At 34.4% G+C, this 15,339-nt stretch overlaps 1 protein-coding gene across 7 annotated transcripts in view; it reads right to left on the bottom strand.

Annotated features, from left to right (window-relative positions):
• The window catches only part of ROBO1 (roundabout guidance receptor 1), a 1,129,252-nt gene that overhangs the window by 142,220 nt on the left and 971,693 nt on the right, over positions 1-15,339 (bottom strand). The gene's annotated exons all lie outside the window — the stretch shown is intronic.

Here is a 15,339-nt window from a genome sequence, read left to right as displayed (position 1 = left end):
GAGAGATATTATCAATAGTATTTATGTTATTAACTTTGTATTTAGAGGAGGAAAAGTTTAATACAGTGATCTCAACTGGATATTAACATACTATAAAACAAGTAGTATCATTCACTTTGTAACTATTGGAATAAAATGTGGAAAATTAGCCAGATTTGTATTTCAAAAATGGCTCGTACAGAAAAAATTGCCCTCTGTTTCTTGTAAACATCAAGAAATCATGAATTCTTTGGCATCAGTCTTAAATCATAGCTACACTGTTTACTGGAACATACTCTCCCTTTCCACATTTACAAAGCAGACATGGAGATACATACTTCAACACAAAACCTAAAAACATTATCTTTCTCCCACTCCATTTTCTCCCAGTGCATAATTAATGCAAACAATTTCCATAATCTTATTTTAGATGGTACTTAGAATGTTCATTGATATGTTAAGTGCATAGATTTGAAGTGATAAATGTTACTTATCATTTGAAATCCAGTGAACTCAGAGTTTGGTACAATTTTGTACCGGAATGGTGTCCTTCTATTCCAATGACATTTAGAAATATTTCCATGCATGAAGTACTACACTGTAAAAAACTTATCCTCAAACTATTATTTCAAAAGCCACGCTTATATTTTGGTTTCAAAGCCTCAAACAAATGTACAGGCTTACAAAATTCTGTATTTTTCTCTTTTAATTGTCTACTTTTCTTTCTTCTACTCCAGCTAAGTATGTGTACACATCTGGGTAAGTTTTAACAACCACTCAAACAAAACTGTTTTTTTATCTGCATACTGAGACAATTTGGGCACAACATGACTATGTTAACACTTGGAAAATAAGACTTCAAAGGGAAGATGTAGTCCTCTTAAGGCAAGAATGGTAAAAGGAAAAAGAAAAATCAATTACACCATACTGTTATAATTCTAACTTTAATACTGTACAATATTTATTAATAAAATACACGCACACAAAAGTAAACCTTGTTGAACTGAAAACTCCACCTACTGTTACCACAACGTAAAACAACAGGGTTTAAAGACTTGTTTCTAAAAACTTACGTTATGATTAGGTATTAAGAATGTACTACAAATAAAACCTAAGGTTTATAGAAAAAGCAAATGAATGGACCTTAACGAAGGTAAGGTAGTATGAACCTTTACTGGATTACATTATTAATCTAAGATAACACCTCTGAAGTTTTAACACCCTTGAAACACGCAAAAGGACAATACTTTTCAAGTAAAAATAAACCATTTGTACAATTTTTTCTACTTGTGAGCTTAAAACAAACTTAGTAACATTATATCTTATTTACAAATTGAGATCATATCTCAAATAAACCAATGAATAAATAAAATGTCTTTCAGAAATATCAAAGGTCTAAGATAAATCAAGGTTGGGTTTTTTTTCATTTTCTATGTTTTTTGGGTTTTTACAGTATAGAATGAAAAGCTAACAAAATGTAATCCACTAAAGATTGTTGCTTAGATAATGCTCATGCAATTACTTTTGCAGCTGTAAAGAATAAAACCCTAATATTGCCTATGGCTACAGGCAGCCCTGCAGAGTTATGAATTGAAGACTTTTTTCTCTCTTCTATAAAAGCAACTTTCTTCCTTGTACTCGTCTTGAACACTTCCTTTTGGGGGGATAATTACATGTCATATTATAAAATGGTATGAACTTTTAGTTAAAATCCAATTTGCTTAATTTATGTCCATATTTAAGCAATTAAAAATTGAGTTCAAATGATTGGCAGCATTTTGGCAGATTTTTCTGCCAATGGTATCCATAAGTATTCTCAAACACAGTTCATTTTTCTTAAAAAAAATCTTTCCTTCTCTAACATTGTTATTAATCAAAATGCATACTTTTGATAGTATGAATAGTATGAAATTCTAAAGTCTGGAACTAATTTTTGAAAAGAAGATTATATATGGATTTGAAAAAGAATGAATTACATATATATTACATATATATGTTATATAGAGAGATAATGTATCCAAGTAGATATCACCTAAAAGTTATTAAACAAACCACTGTTTATCTTAATATTACATTTCTTCCACATGTATATAATGTTTTATGTTCACAGGTTGGGACACAGAATTTGGTTTAACTGCTTTTCACTCTTTTTCATTCTGTTAAATTAGGAGGAAAAAAAACCCCACCAAAAACTTATAAGCTTCATTGAATCATTGAATCTTGAATCTCCTTTGAACTATTTTTTTTTTTGTCTAAAAATATAGTTGACTAAGAGATATCTTTTAAATCAAAACAAAACTATACAATCATTGGTCTTTCTGAAAAGTATACAATTTCAATATGATTCTCAAAATAGATAAATGTTTTCAGAAAAAGATTCTAAAATTTAGCATTGACTTTGCAATCTATTTGAGTAATGTTGAGGAAACAGGGCAACAGAAAAAAATGTTAAGTAGAAACTGTTTCAAGTATTATGGACAGTTTAATATTTATAATACTCATCTAAGACCCCGGGGGAAATTTTAGAACTGAGTAAGACATAAAATTATAGAATAGGCACTGGTCTTTGACAATATTTAACCCATCCCCTAAAGAGAGGCAACTGAGTCCCAGGAAACTTAGTCACTAGCTTGTGTTATTTGTTAGGAAGAGACGAGAAGGAAACAAAGATACCCCATTTTCAAGGCAGTGCTTTTTTTTTTTTTTTTGAACATGCCAACATTTTACTATAAAATGTCATTTACCTATCTCATCAATTATATTTCCAACAAATCCACCCCGTTATTGCAGAAGGCCTGACAGTGATTGTTCATTGTGTACTGCAGTCTCATGACTAACTAATTTTGGTAAGGCTCAAGTGCTCCTCAAATTAATTTGGTTCCCTAATCATGTGGTGAACATCTGTGAACTACAATGCCTTCTGCTTCATGAATCACAGAATCCTGGTGCAGTTAGGAGTCTGAGAGATGGGTGATCCAAACTCTTTCTTTTAGAAATTAAATAATCTAAGGCTCATCAGAGAGGAGAGAAGCATGTCACATAAATAATAACAATGATAATGTGAGCAATGAAACAATGCTAACAATAGCCAGCATTTATTGAACATTTGCTATGTAAGGAGCCACACCAACTACCCACTTACTTAGTGCCTATAATAAGGCTAGGACAATGTGAATTTTTTGTTTCCTTTTAAGAATAAGTAATCTATAAAGATTTAGCAGCAGTGCTAGAACACAGATCTCTTCATCCACCAAGACCTTTTCTCTATCAATTTGCCCACCTATCTGGTCATATCTGAACACAATGTTCCCAATTCTAACTACATAAATATTATGATACAATTACTATTTCAGCCTCTTTCTATTGGGACAGAAGTTGAATGAGAAATTTCTCTTCTGACAGTCAACTGACTGAATATTTCCTGCATTTCTGTGTTTTCTCAGATTTTTCCATGTTTGGAAGACGCCACTTCAAAATTTCAGTGGTATGTTGAGAATTACAACTCATCATTCAGATTAGTATGTTGTGCTAACTCTTCTCAGTAATTTGCTTTTATTTCAACAACAAAATGACTAACAGAGCTGTACAATAAGTGTTTTAATTAAATATAAGCATGCTAATTAGAAGTAGATATCTTGGAAAAAAAGAGAAGACAATAATATGCAGTTCTAGGATTTTCTTTTCTACTTAAAATACTACTTTGTCAAGTAAACCCTGCAGCAAATAGTAGTAAACTGTCAACTGGGAAAATAAATTAATATATCAATAAAGTCCTTTAAAATTAGGGTATATCAGAGGAAAATAAAAAAGGAAGGGTATTATCAAAGACAAGAACTATATAGATGTTTAGTCACAGCATGCTTGTTATATTTATCCACCTTAATTGCTTTAAAAATTACTTATCGCCTACCTAATCTTTAATTTTGAGCAGAGAACAAATTACTCCCTTTTATGATACTTCTAGTTCTCTATTGAGATGCCCACCTACATGCTGAAATAAGTAAGTGTTATCTAATGTCAAAATAGGTATCATTCTTCCATTTAATATATATATATACTGAACACATACTTGGTGTCTGGCACTTATACTACAACTTTGGTATTTTTCTTACAGTGACGTTTACATAAATGCTGATGTCTGTCAAGAGACAACATTAATCTTCACCTTGTCAGAAAATGGCAACAAAATAGTTTCACTGCAAGTTATTTTATATTAAGATCTATGTTTTAGGAGCTAGATAACAAAGTATATCATGAAGGCTTTTGTAACTACTTGCATTCCTCCTTAGTAAGCTCACAGCATCATCCAGAAGAACAAAATGTTATCTGAGGTTCAAATGTGTTCAAGAATCTTTAACATTTCTTATTATTTAAAAAAAAAATTAAGTTCTACATCCAACGTGGAACTTGAACTCACAACCCTGAGATCAAGAGTTGTGTGCTCCTGCGACTGGGCCAGCCAGATGCCCCCAAAACACTGTAACTTATCTTTTTTTTTTAAAGATTTATTTATTTATTTTTATGATAGACATAGAGAGAGAGAGAGGCAGAGACACAGACAGAGGGAGAAGCAGGCTCCATGCCGGGAGCCCGACGCGGGACTCGATCCCGGGACTCCAGGATCGCGCCCCAGGCCAAAGACAGGCGCTAAACCGCTGAGCCACCCAGGGATCCCCACTTTAACATTTCTTAGAAGAATAATTCCAAACTTTTAAAAACATTCCAATAAGAAGGACAAATTTATAGAAAAATATCTTAACCCATCGAAGAGGAATACTAAAATGATAACCTGTAAAATAATATCCTGTGAGGTATTATCCACCTTATCCCATCATCTTCTAAAGCTAAGGAGTTTGATTTTTTAAATGATGCAAACCCCCAACATATATTCTGTACAAAGTCAGGATTTAGCCATAATTGTTTCCTAAAGGATACATATTCACTCTAAAATTTGGCACTGAATATATCTATGACTGCTCTTCAATAATTATGTCATCTTCCAGTTGTGTTTTTTTTTTATAGCACACAGCTTTATTTTTAAAACTTAAATTATGCTTTGGTTAAGATCCTGGAAGAAAATATGCTGGTAAAAGCACTTATTTTCTTAACTACTGGAGCTTTTGAAGATTTCACAAACCTCTTATGCTGTATCCTAAGAAATAGTACATTTTTTTTAAACAGTACTTTTTTTAAAACAAATTATATGTTCTGAAGAAGTTATATAGTATGGATGGATTTCAAACACCATGCAACTTTAACTAACAATGAATACAGAACATAGTGAACAGAAGAAGCTATTACTGGAATAAAAAAAATAAGTACTTTATCTGTTTATATAACATGGAAGAACAAGCTTATGTAAAGACAGTTACATTCCTCTGTGTTCTGCTGGGCTGCAGCAATGAAGGCACCCCATTCCTGGTCGCTTAACAGAATAACTTTCAGGTTGAGTCCAAGCTTAAGCCACAATCCTATTTTGCAGAAATATGCACACCATAATGACTCTCTCTATGAAAAGCCCTCATGGCTATCTGCAGTCCATGCCTCATGGTTTAATCATTTCACTTCAGGAATGAACACAGTACAAGATATTCCTTAACATTTATTACTATGGTATTAAGTCATCAAGACAAAGAGAAGGCAAGCTTAGCACACCAGATTGAAGTTAGAATCAGTAATGTGTTCTAGAGAAAGGTATACATCAATACAGATGAACATTTAAATACCTAATATTCAGGAGACTTGAATCGGGGGTATCATAAAAAAATGTACTGCCAAAATAAGTCACGTTGCTAAAATTATAGGTTCTAGCTTATTAGATGTTTGCATTTTACATACTTTATACTCAACTATAAAATTATGAATGAAGAAAATATGGCATTTGTAAAACAGCACTTACATGGTATCATTTATAGATGTGTTTATTTTAGCAGTTGAAAAAAACCTAGAAGTCAGGAATCTCAGAATCACAACACACATCACATCCTTCCACTGTGCTGTGATTTTGATAGGTATATTCACAATGACTCAGTTATTTCCATACAAAACAGAGAGTTTTACACTCTGTCTTGTTAGAGTTATTATGAAGACTAATTATTTAGTGTTTGTACAGGATTTGCCATTTATATGCTGCATTACATCTGCAAAGAGGTATTACTGTTAGTCACTACACAAGGAATTGCCAAATTTCTCAGCTGCCAGTACAAATGCAAAGGAGGACAAAGGATGCCATTGATGAAGGCCTCTAAGTGCCAGAGCGAAGTCACACTCAGGAATAGCTTGGCAGGGTTAAAAAAACACAGACAGAATGAGGCTATCTGAACCATGGGACCCTGATTGGGACAAGACAGGCATGTGTTCTTTCTTTGATAAACTCCAACTTTGTATTTAGTGTCCGGCACTGAGAGAGTCCTTGATCAAAGGAATATGCTCATATATTCATTGTCTGGCTCTTTGTATTCAAATGTCAGCTCCAAGAGAACAGGGAATAGTCTTTATCACTCTATATACCTAGTGCCCAGAGCAATGCCCAAGACATAGCAGGCATTCTGTAACTGTTTACAATAGGTATTATATACGAAATGCTAGGCATTATATGAAACAGTACAAAAATTGGCAAGAGTCCTATACTCATGGTGCTCAAGATATTAGAGAATAAACAGATAATATTCAAATAAACACCAACACAAATATGCAACTGTAATTGCAATTCATGTCTTGAAGGAACAGGATAGGATGGCATGTGAGAAACTAATGAGGAATACCGTTTAGATTGGAGGTAAGAGAACAGTGAGTAAATAACAGTTAAGGTGAAGCCTAAAAAAATGAGTAAAACTCAGGCTGGGGAAGTGCAATGAAGGCAGAAATAACACAGGTTGAAGAAAAATCTTGGTACAGTAAATGAACTTGAAAAGACTGAGACCTGGGGTAGTAGGGCAGTTTGGCAGCGAGCAATACGAGGTTGGCACGGTACATGGGGGTCAGGTTTGCTGTACACAGCAGCCACGATAAAGCATCAGCTTTTATTTCAATTCCCATGGGAAGCACTTCAATGGCTTTTAAGCAGAGCTGTCTCATGATGGAATTATCATATTTAAATATTCATTATAGCCACTCTGTGAATGAAATGGAGAGAAAAATAAGAATGGAAGTGGAGAGACCAATTAGCAGACTATTGCAGTGATTAAGGGAAAAATGATGGTTTTATACTATTATGGTAACCTGGATTTGGTGCAAAGGGGAGCACAGAAGTATATACTGGAGGTAAAAGTCAAAATGACCTCTTGAGTGGTTGAAGTTGACAGAAATAAAGATGTCAACAATGATATCCTGGTTTCTGATTTGAGTAACCAGACATGTCATTTGTATTTATTACTGTTTTATTTTTTTAAGATTTTATTTTTTTTAAGTAATCTCTAATGTGAGACCTGACCCCACAACCCTGGGATCAAAGTCATAGGCTCCACTGACTGAGCCAAAAAGATACCCCTGAAAACACCATTTTTAAGGTATAAGAGGAAGGTATAAGAGGACAGACAGACAATATACAAATACATCTTTCCCTAAGGAGAAATAGGATAACTTTGTGTGTGTTTGTGTGTGTGTGTGTGTGTGTTTGAGTGATATAATTCGAGAGTAGAGGGATAACACAAAAATGGTTTTATTGATTAAAAAATACAATGGCTTCAAATTCTCCCCCTTAGTATTCAACACAGGATTGATTTTTACGTGTTCACACCTTTATACTACTATGTTCCAAATTAGAACTGCTAACTGATAATATCCCTGGATCAATTAATCTATAATTTTTATAATTACAAATTTTAAGTTAGCTTGATGGATGTTATATCATTTTAACCCATTAAAATCAGAAACAAAACTAATATATTTTGATTATATAGACAAATATAAACAAATTTATATATGCCTGGACATGTGTGATATATATGACCATTAATAACTGGTATATTGTGATGCTATCCACAGTAGCAAATGATAGTAAAAACTCATACGGTTATTTTGTTCACAGAATAAAATAACTCAAAATATAATAGGGTACTTCTCAGGACTGCCATAAATTAAGCTCAATTTACTATTTAAGTGTAAGATAATCAATAGCATATTAAATGTTAATTACATGATTAGAATAATAAGTGAGTTCACATTTGTCAGAAGTTTACAAAATCGCTAAAGCATAATCAAGTTCCCTGGGAAAATGCTGAGTCATCAAATTCTTAAGGATTTGTGATTCACTTATTAATTCATTCAATAAAAGTACTAGGTATTGTGTTTAGAGGTGGTGACTAACAGGATAAACAACACATAATTGATCGCTGCTTTCAAAGCACTTCAGGATTTTTCTCTTGCTCTTTTTGTTTCATCACAGAATGCTTTGTTCCATTGAAATATTAGACAAAAGTTTAATATGCAAAGCAGATCAAGGGGATATGATTTCACTTCCGCATCTGGGACTGTCCTGCAGAATTCAGGTCTAGTGTTAAACTGACATATGAGTGAATAAATACATTTCCCTAGCTCCTGCACTGATACTGTATGCAAGCTAAGAAGTGATAAATATAGGATTTGGACCTGGATTCGGTTGGATACCAAAGCTTGCATTTTTAGCACTAAACCTGACTGGCTTTCTAGGAGAGGGATACTCAGACCTGACTTTGTCTCCTTGGTGGTTGATAAGAGGACTCCACTTTGGTGCCATTTCAAAATATATCCAGTCTTCCCCATCACACTGAAGTGAAATGGGGGGAGTTTTTCATCCCTTGTTTAAAATAATGCCTTAACATTGGCCTATATTACTATAGCTTATAATATCAGAACTTCATATAACCTAAGTACAAACTCCTCCACTTCCATCCCCACCCCCAATTACAACTGAGGACCCAAAGTCCAGAAATTAAAAGGACTCAGGTTATACAGTGAGTTAGTGGACATGGCCAGGCTAGATCTTGAAGCAACTATTTTCATAAAGACACATTTTTTAAAGTGCCTGAGACTGGAATGTATTCTAATTAAAGTATTTGCAAGGAAACAAAGGTGATTGTAAAAAAACAAACAAAAAACCAGGTGTTTCTTTACCCTCTCAAGCCCAAGATGCCAGCAGCTACACAGGAGAACAGCTAAAAGGGAGTTTTCACATTTTATGGAAAGTCTAATGGTTAACAGTCTCAAGGGAGAAAAATCCTCACAGTTTAAAATGATCTCGTTAAAACCTCCCTGGTAATTGGGAAGAGCTGGAGAAAATAGCTATTGGATTAAAAAACATACCACAAAAAAACTATTCTCACTAATGTATCTTTGTGCAGAATAATTAAGATTGCCAATTATAACATCACCCCCTCCCTCAACTGAAAGGAATAGTGATAGGAAAAAAAATAAGTCTAAATAGCATACCCAGAGACACATCAACTAAACAAAAAGGGTCTTTAATTGGTGACAATCTGCCCTAAATCACTGTGACTACTTCCCAACATAATAACTTTCAGATCTGTTAATTCCTTATATCTTCCCTATCACAAGCTGTCTGGGGGCTTCAGAATATAATACCAAGTATCTAACAGAGCTTTCAATCTCCAAGGAACATAACAAATATGCAACTATGTAGCTGTGTGAGCTGCCTTCCCTAACAAACTAGGGAGCCCTTGGGAGAGTTCAATCAACCTTCAGCTCCTTGGCAAAGTTTAAGACCTCATTTTGCTGATAACTAGGAGTCATGCTAACAAACCTGACTAAAGGTTACTAGACCTTAAATTAGTAGAAAAGCAAATCATTTTATAACTTCTGTTAAGGATGCTATCTAAACCAGTTATACTCAGTGTTTTATGAAATATAAAATTTAAGCTTATAGAACTTTGAGAGGAAAAAAATATTGAACATGATAAAAATAATGCTCTATCAAAATAAAAATCTCAAATTATGAATCATTGCTAAATGTTACTTGAGTATGTGATCCTAACTTTTTAAAAAACTTTATTGGGGCGGGGAGGCAGGGAGCTCCATGCAGGGACTCAATCCCAGGACTCCAGGATCATGACCTGAGCCAAAGGCACACAAACGCTTAACCAACTGAGGCACCTGGGTACCCCGAACCTATTTTTATATCAGGTAATGGAAATGGAAACTTTTTGGGATCCCTGGGTGGCGCAGCGGTTTGGCGCTTGCCTTTGGCCCAGGGCACGGTCCTGGAGACCCGGGATCGAATTCCACGTCGGGCTCCCGGTGCATGGAGCCTGCTTCTCCCTCTGCCTGTGTCTCTGCCTCTTTCTCTCTCACTGTGTGCCTATCATAAATAAATAAAAATTAAAAAAAAAAAAGGAAATGGAAACTTTTTAAAAAGATCTTATCTATTTATTCACGAGAGACACAGAGAGAGAGAGAGGCAGAGACACAGGCAGAGGGAGAAGCAGGCTCCATGCATGGAGCCCGATATGGGACTCAATCCTGGGACCCCAGGATCACACCCTGAGCCAATGCAGGCACTTAACCGCTGAGCCACCCAGACGTCCCTGGAAACTGTAATGGAAGTTGATTCGGTGCTACCAACGGTACCTACGGTACCTACGTGTTCCACCACTCTTCACCTGAACCCAGTGTAAGTTTCAGGTGCATTTACTGTATGCAGAACACCTGCAATCAACAATCCAGAAGACTAATCCAAGTCCTAGAGAGCTACTATGGCAATGAGCCAGCGAAGCAATTAGAAACTGGCCAAAGATGCCTCCCAAAGGTCCTAGTTCAGAACAGCTAAAGATTGCCTTGTAATTCCTTTTATAAGATCATAACTCTTTTCAATATTAAGAAACGTCTGACATGCTGTCAGCTTACTATACCTGAGAAGGCCTAATTCATTGATTCTCACAAACCATTTTACTGGTGTCCCCTCCAATAATTTAAAAGGCCATGTACTCTTCTCATACTTCAAAACTGGTCTTTGAAAGTTTAAGTGGCTACAGTATTTAAAATTGCTGGCCTATCATAAACATTAAATTCAAAAGAAAACTGCTCTTGCTTCTTGAGAACATCTGATGAACCATAAAGACCACCATGATTAGATGCCCACCATGGTCCATGGAAATGCACATAAATACATAGGTACACTTTTTAAGTTGTAAACTTTACATTATTCATTTTTCAATCTCCTTGAATTTGCACCTTCATTCCAACTCCTACCCAATTTTATCCTCATGCAATTTGCTTTTATGCTTGAGACTTATTGTTGCTGCTTACTGATCAGCCTTGAGGTCCCCTCAGCTTTGAAATAAGGCAGGTAGAACTAGTCCTGTGTTTGCTGCCAAGGAGCTTTCCACACCTCTTCAGGTTCACCACAGTCACCACAGAAAGATTCTGGAAGTCTAAACAGCATGTTTTTTGTTTATAAAGTGCAAGAAGGGCTAATATGAAAGTCAAGGAAAGAAAAGGGAATTCCACAGAAGGACATTTTCTGGCATGCCAGTTTTAGGAATGCTAGAGAGAGAAAGTGAGAATCTAGAAATCTCTAGAATCTAGAAAATGCAAAACCAGCACGCCCCATGCACTTTTACAACGTACAGAAATTCTGGTGTGAAGATCAGTGCCCTAAATAAAGCCCCTACTCCTACTTAACCTAGTCATCAGCTTTGAAGGAGTTAGCAAATCATGTCTATTTCCAAATGGAGTCATGACCTAAAGGCCCAGCAGGTACAGGTCCTCACCTTAGAAATGAACATGAATTAACTTCTCTGAGGAAAATTTTGGAAGTTTATAAAATTCATCATGAATTTGAGCTGATGCTTCCATGTTTCATGTTTATGACTATAAACTTAAAGAAAAACAAGCTAAATGTAATCAATAATTTTACTGAGTTTAGTAAATTATCTAAGATTGAACAGATGAAAATACAACTTAAATGATCAATAGTCAAAATGGAATCAAACACACTCCGTCTTATGGGGAAAGAGGGCCAAATGCTTTCTCTGGAGATTTTAAGAAAGACCCCTGCTTATAATGAGGAACAAATGGTTCTCAGGACAAGGGTAGCTGCCTGGTCTTTGAAAATATCCTAAACCAACTTAAAGAACCATAAAGTCATTAGTAACTTTAAGGAACTCAAATAAAAACAAAGAGTCCTCTGGATTTGGATTATTATCCTTTAACATATCCCAGTTGGAACAGCAACATTTCTTATATTAAACAAATGTACGAGGTTTTGTTTTTCCACAGAGAGCAGCTGTAACATCTGCTTTTTTGACTATTTTTAAATTTATTACTATAGTTTTGAACCAAGGAGTTTATAACTAGCCAATAAAAATCCCTGATTATCATAAAACTTTTGTCTGTATTTTAAATATGTTGATACACCTGTTTTCTAAATATTTGCTAGGCTCCTTGACATATGCAAGTTCCCTATCAACATCAACATTTCTTTATAAGTTGCAATACAAACTAAATAAAAAATGACAACTTCAGCTATCAATTTTTAAGTTTCTATACTTTCTCATCTATTTGGAGGACATACAAAAAGTAGTGTATAACCCTCTGACCTGCAATTAATGATAATGCATTTTGACTAAAGGAGGCAGACTCAGTGACATTATAATTTAAAATACTCATTAAAGTTTGGTTTCTAAAATCAATAGAACTTCCTATGGACAAAAATATGTATTTTTTCATATTGTAAAATTCAGGATTTTTAGAGTAAGCTTGATGCTAAGTTAATTCAATGTTTCTATCCTTAATCATGTGTATTTAATCTCAAAGAACTGAAATTCATAAATTCTCATAAATTAAATTTTGAGATAATGAAAGTTATCATTAACTTTTATCATTAATAAATGATATTATTTATTATCAAAATGGGAATATTTACTTTACAAACAATAATTCAAGAATACATTTTCCTGCTAAAGAAATTATAGAACAGTTTTTCCCTAGGTCTAACTATGCTTTCTTGGCTCTTTTCACAGATATCTCTAGGAAAGTAAATGACAGGCCCACTTCAAGTTCACGATTATTTATTTTTAATTAACAATGACCTATGATTTAGTAGAGATGAAGTCCTGAACTTACAGGCATCATGGAGCAATCCCATGGTCTTAATGAGCAACAAAATTAATGAGTCATATGACAAATTATTTATTAGTTTTTTTTTTTTTTAAAGGCATGACAAAACATCAAATGCCCCTTTGGCCTAAATACTAAAAGGCAAGAAATAATGAAATTAAAAACACATTGTTGCTCTTACTCTGGATCATATTTCTACTTGCTATTTTATTTTGTTTCATCATTTTAAGTTCAGGGTTCCAAAAGAGAAGTTTATGTGAACATATAATAATATGAGATACATATCACTTAATGTAATGATGTCACTAAATAAATGATATAGCAGCATTTCTTAATCACACATTTCTCAAATTAAGTTTTTCTTTGGTCTCCTCAAGGTCAGAACTAGAGAAAAATTTGTGCTTGTGTTAGGCATAAGAATTTCCTCTTTAATTTTCAAAAAATGAAAGGTTTTCATATGAGGAAAAATTAACCACGTTTAATTTTTCTGATTGAAAATACATTTTAAGGTTACTAACTTTACTGTCTTTATTAATCAAACTATTTATGCTGTTGAAACATTTAAGTAACAAAAATAATGTTATTTCTCTTCACTTAGAATCAAAAAAAAATCAAAGGAAAGGCATTTACAGCTTCATGACCAGTAAAGGAAAAACCACAACCAGTAATTATGCAATACTCTAGGATTTGAGGGGATTATAGACATGTTGAAAAAGCAAGGAAATATGGAAGAGAGTATGAAATAAGCACCATACTACATGATAAGTGACACAAGAGACATATATTTTACTCCCAAGCAGTATAAATAATTGACAGCTCCTACAATCATAATTAATTGATCTAAGTAAATACTTGAAAGAAACAGATTACCACATTCCTAACAAGGATAAGAGCTGGCAATATGTCAAGACTGGCAATTAAAATAGCCTCGATGGCATTATATGGTCATATAAATTCAAGGTTGTGAGCAAAATAACAAATGAAAATAAAGACAGAAGAAAACCAAATTAATAAACTCATTTCTAGTAGGTTTCTTTTGAAACCCTAATGACTAGAAAATGAACCACTGGAAACACAACAAATAACATAAGGCCTTCTGTACTCTGAAATTGTCCTTAATATTTTAACCCATGAACTCCGCCTCCAAATTAAATAATTTAAATATGTGATACTTTATCACCTTTACCATCAAAAAACCCCATACCTTAACCTTCCAAATTATAATCAGAATGTAAACATCTTTTGAAGTAATTGTAACTTTTCTAAGTAATCTCTATGCCCAATATGGAGGTTGAACTCAGGACCCCAGAATTCAAGGGTGCATAGAGGGGTGCCAGGCATGCTGAAGGAACTGTAACTTTTAGCTAACCATGTTCAAATATCTTCATTATGAGCTATGGTTAATACATGCCCACAAACATGTTAGAAAGTCACACTATTTTCTCTTCATCCACTAACCCCACCTCACTCATCTCTGGCTTTATTTATTCACATTTATCTTATTTCAGTAAACAAACATTTGAATTTCTAGTATGGGGCAGCCCGGGTGGCTTAGCAGTTTAGCGCTGGCTTCAGCCCAGGGCGTGATCCTGGAGACCTGGGATCGAGTCCCACGTCGGGCTCCCTGCATGGAGCCTGCTTCTCCCTCTGCCTGTGTCTCTGCCTCTCTCTCTCTCTCTCTCTCTCCTCTCTGTGTATGCTAATGAATAAATAAATTTTTAAAAAATCTTTAAAAAGGAATTTCTACTATGTGGGAGCCCTTTAAAGATTAAGTCTCCATCTATGATTCTGCCAATGCGTTTTGAAACTACCTGCAAGACTTTACTCTCCTGGAATTCTCAGCCTACCTTCTCTCCCACACCCTCTTCAGCTCCCACATTTCCTGCCTCACAAATCCATTTTCCATTTTTCCTTAGACCCCAAAGGCTAGAACTCTAAACATAAAGGAATTTAAAACTCACAGAGACAGTGTGAGCAGTTTAATCAATTAAGGCTAGAATGTGAAGTAAAAAGTTTTCATTTTTTTTTCTTTTAAGTAATCTCTACATGCAATGTGGGGCTCAAACTCATAACCCCAAGATTAAGAGACATACTCTATCAACAGAGCCATTAAGAAACCCGTAAGTGTTATAGTGCATAGGTATAAGAGATTATTATGTGTTAAAACATCTACTTTTAGTTAGGAATTGCAACTAGAAGCTGACTGGGATGTGGATTTTCTTTTTCTTTTTTCTCTTTGGAATTCCTTTTTTAAAAAATTAAATATATTTGACATACAACATCATTTAAATTTAAGGTATAGCATGT

Source organism: Canis lupus, chromosome 30, assembly GCF_048164855.1.
Source record: "Canis lupus baileyi chromosome 30, mCanLup2.hap1, whole genome shotgun sequence".
In the NCBI taxonomy this organism is placed as follows: domain Eukaryota; kingdom Metazoa; phylum Chordata; class Mammalia; order Carnivora; family Canidae; genus Canis; species Canis lupus.
Note: the sequence above shows the minus strand (reverse complement) of the source record. Positions and strands in the feature narration are given on the sequence as shown.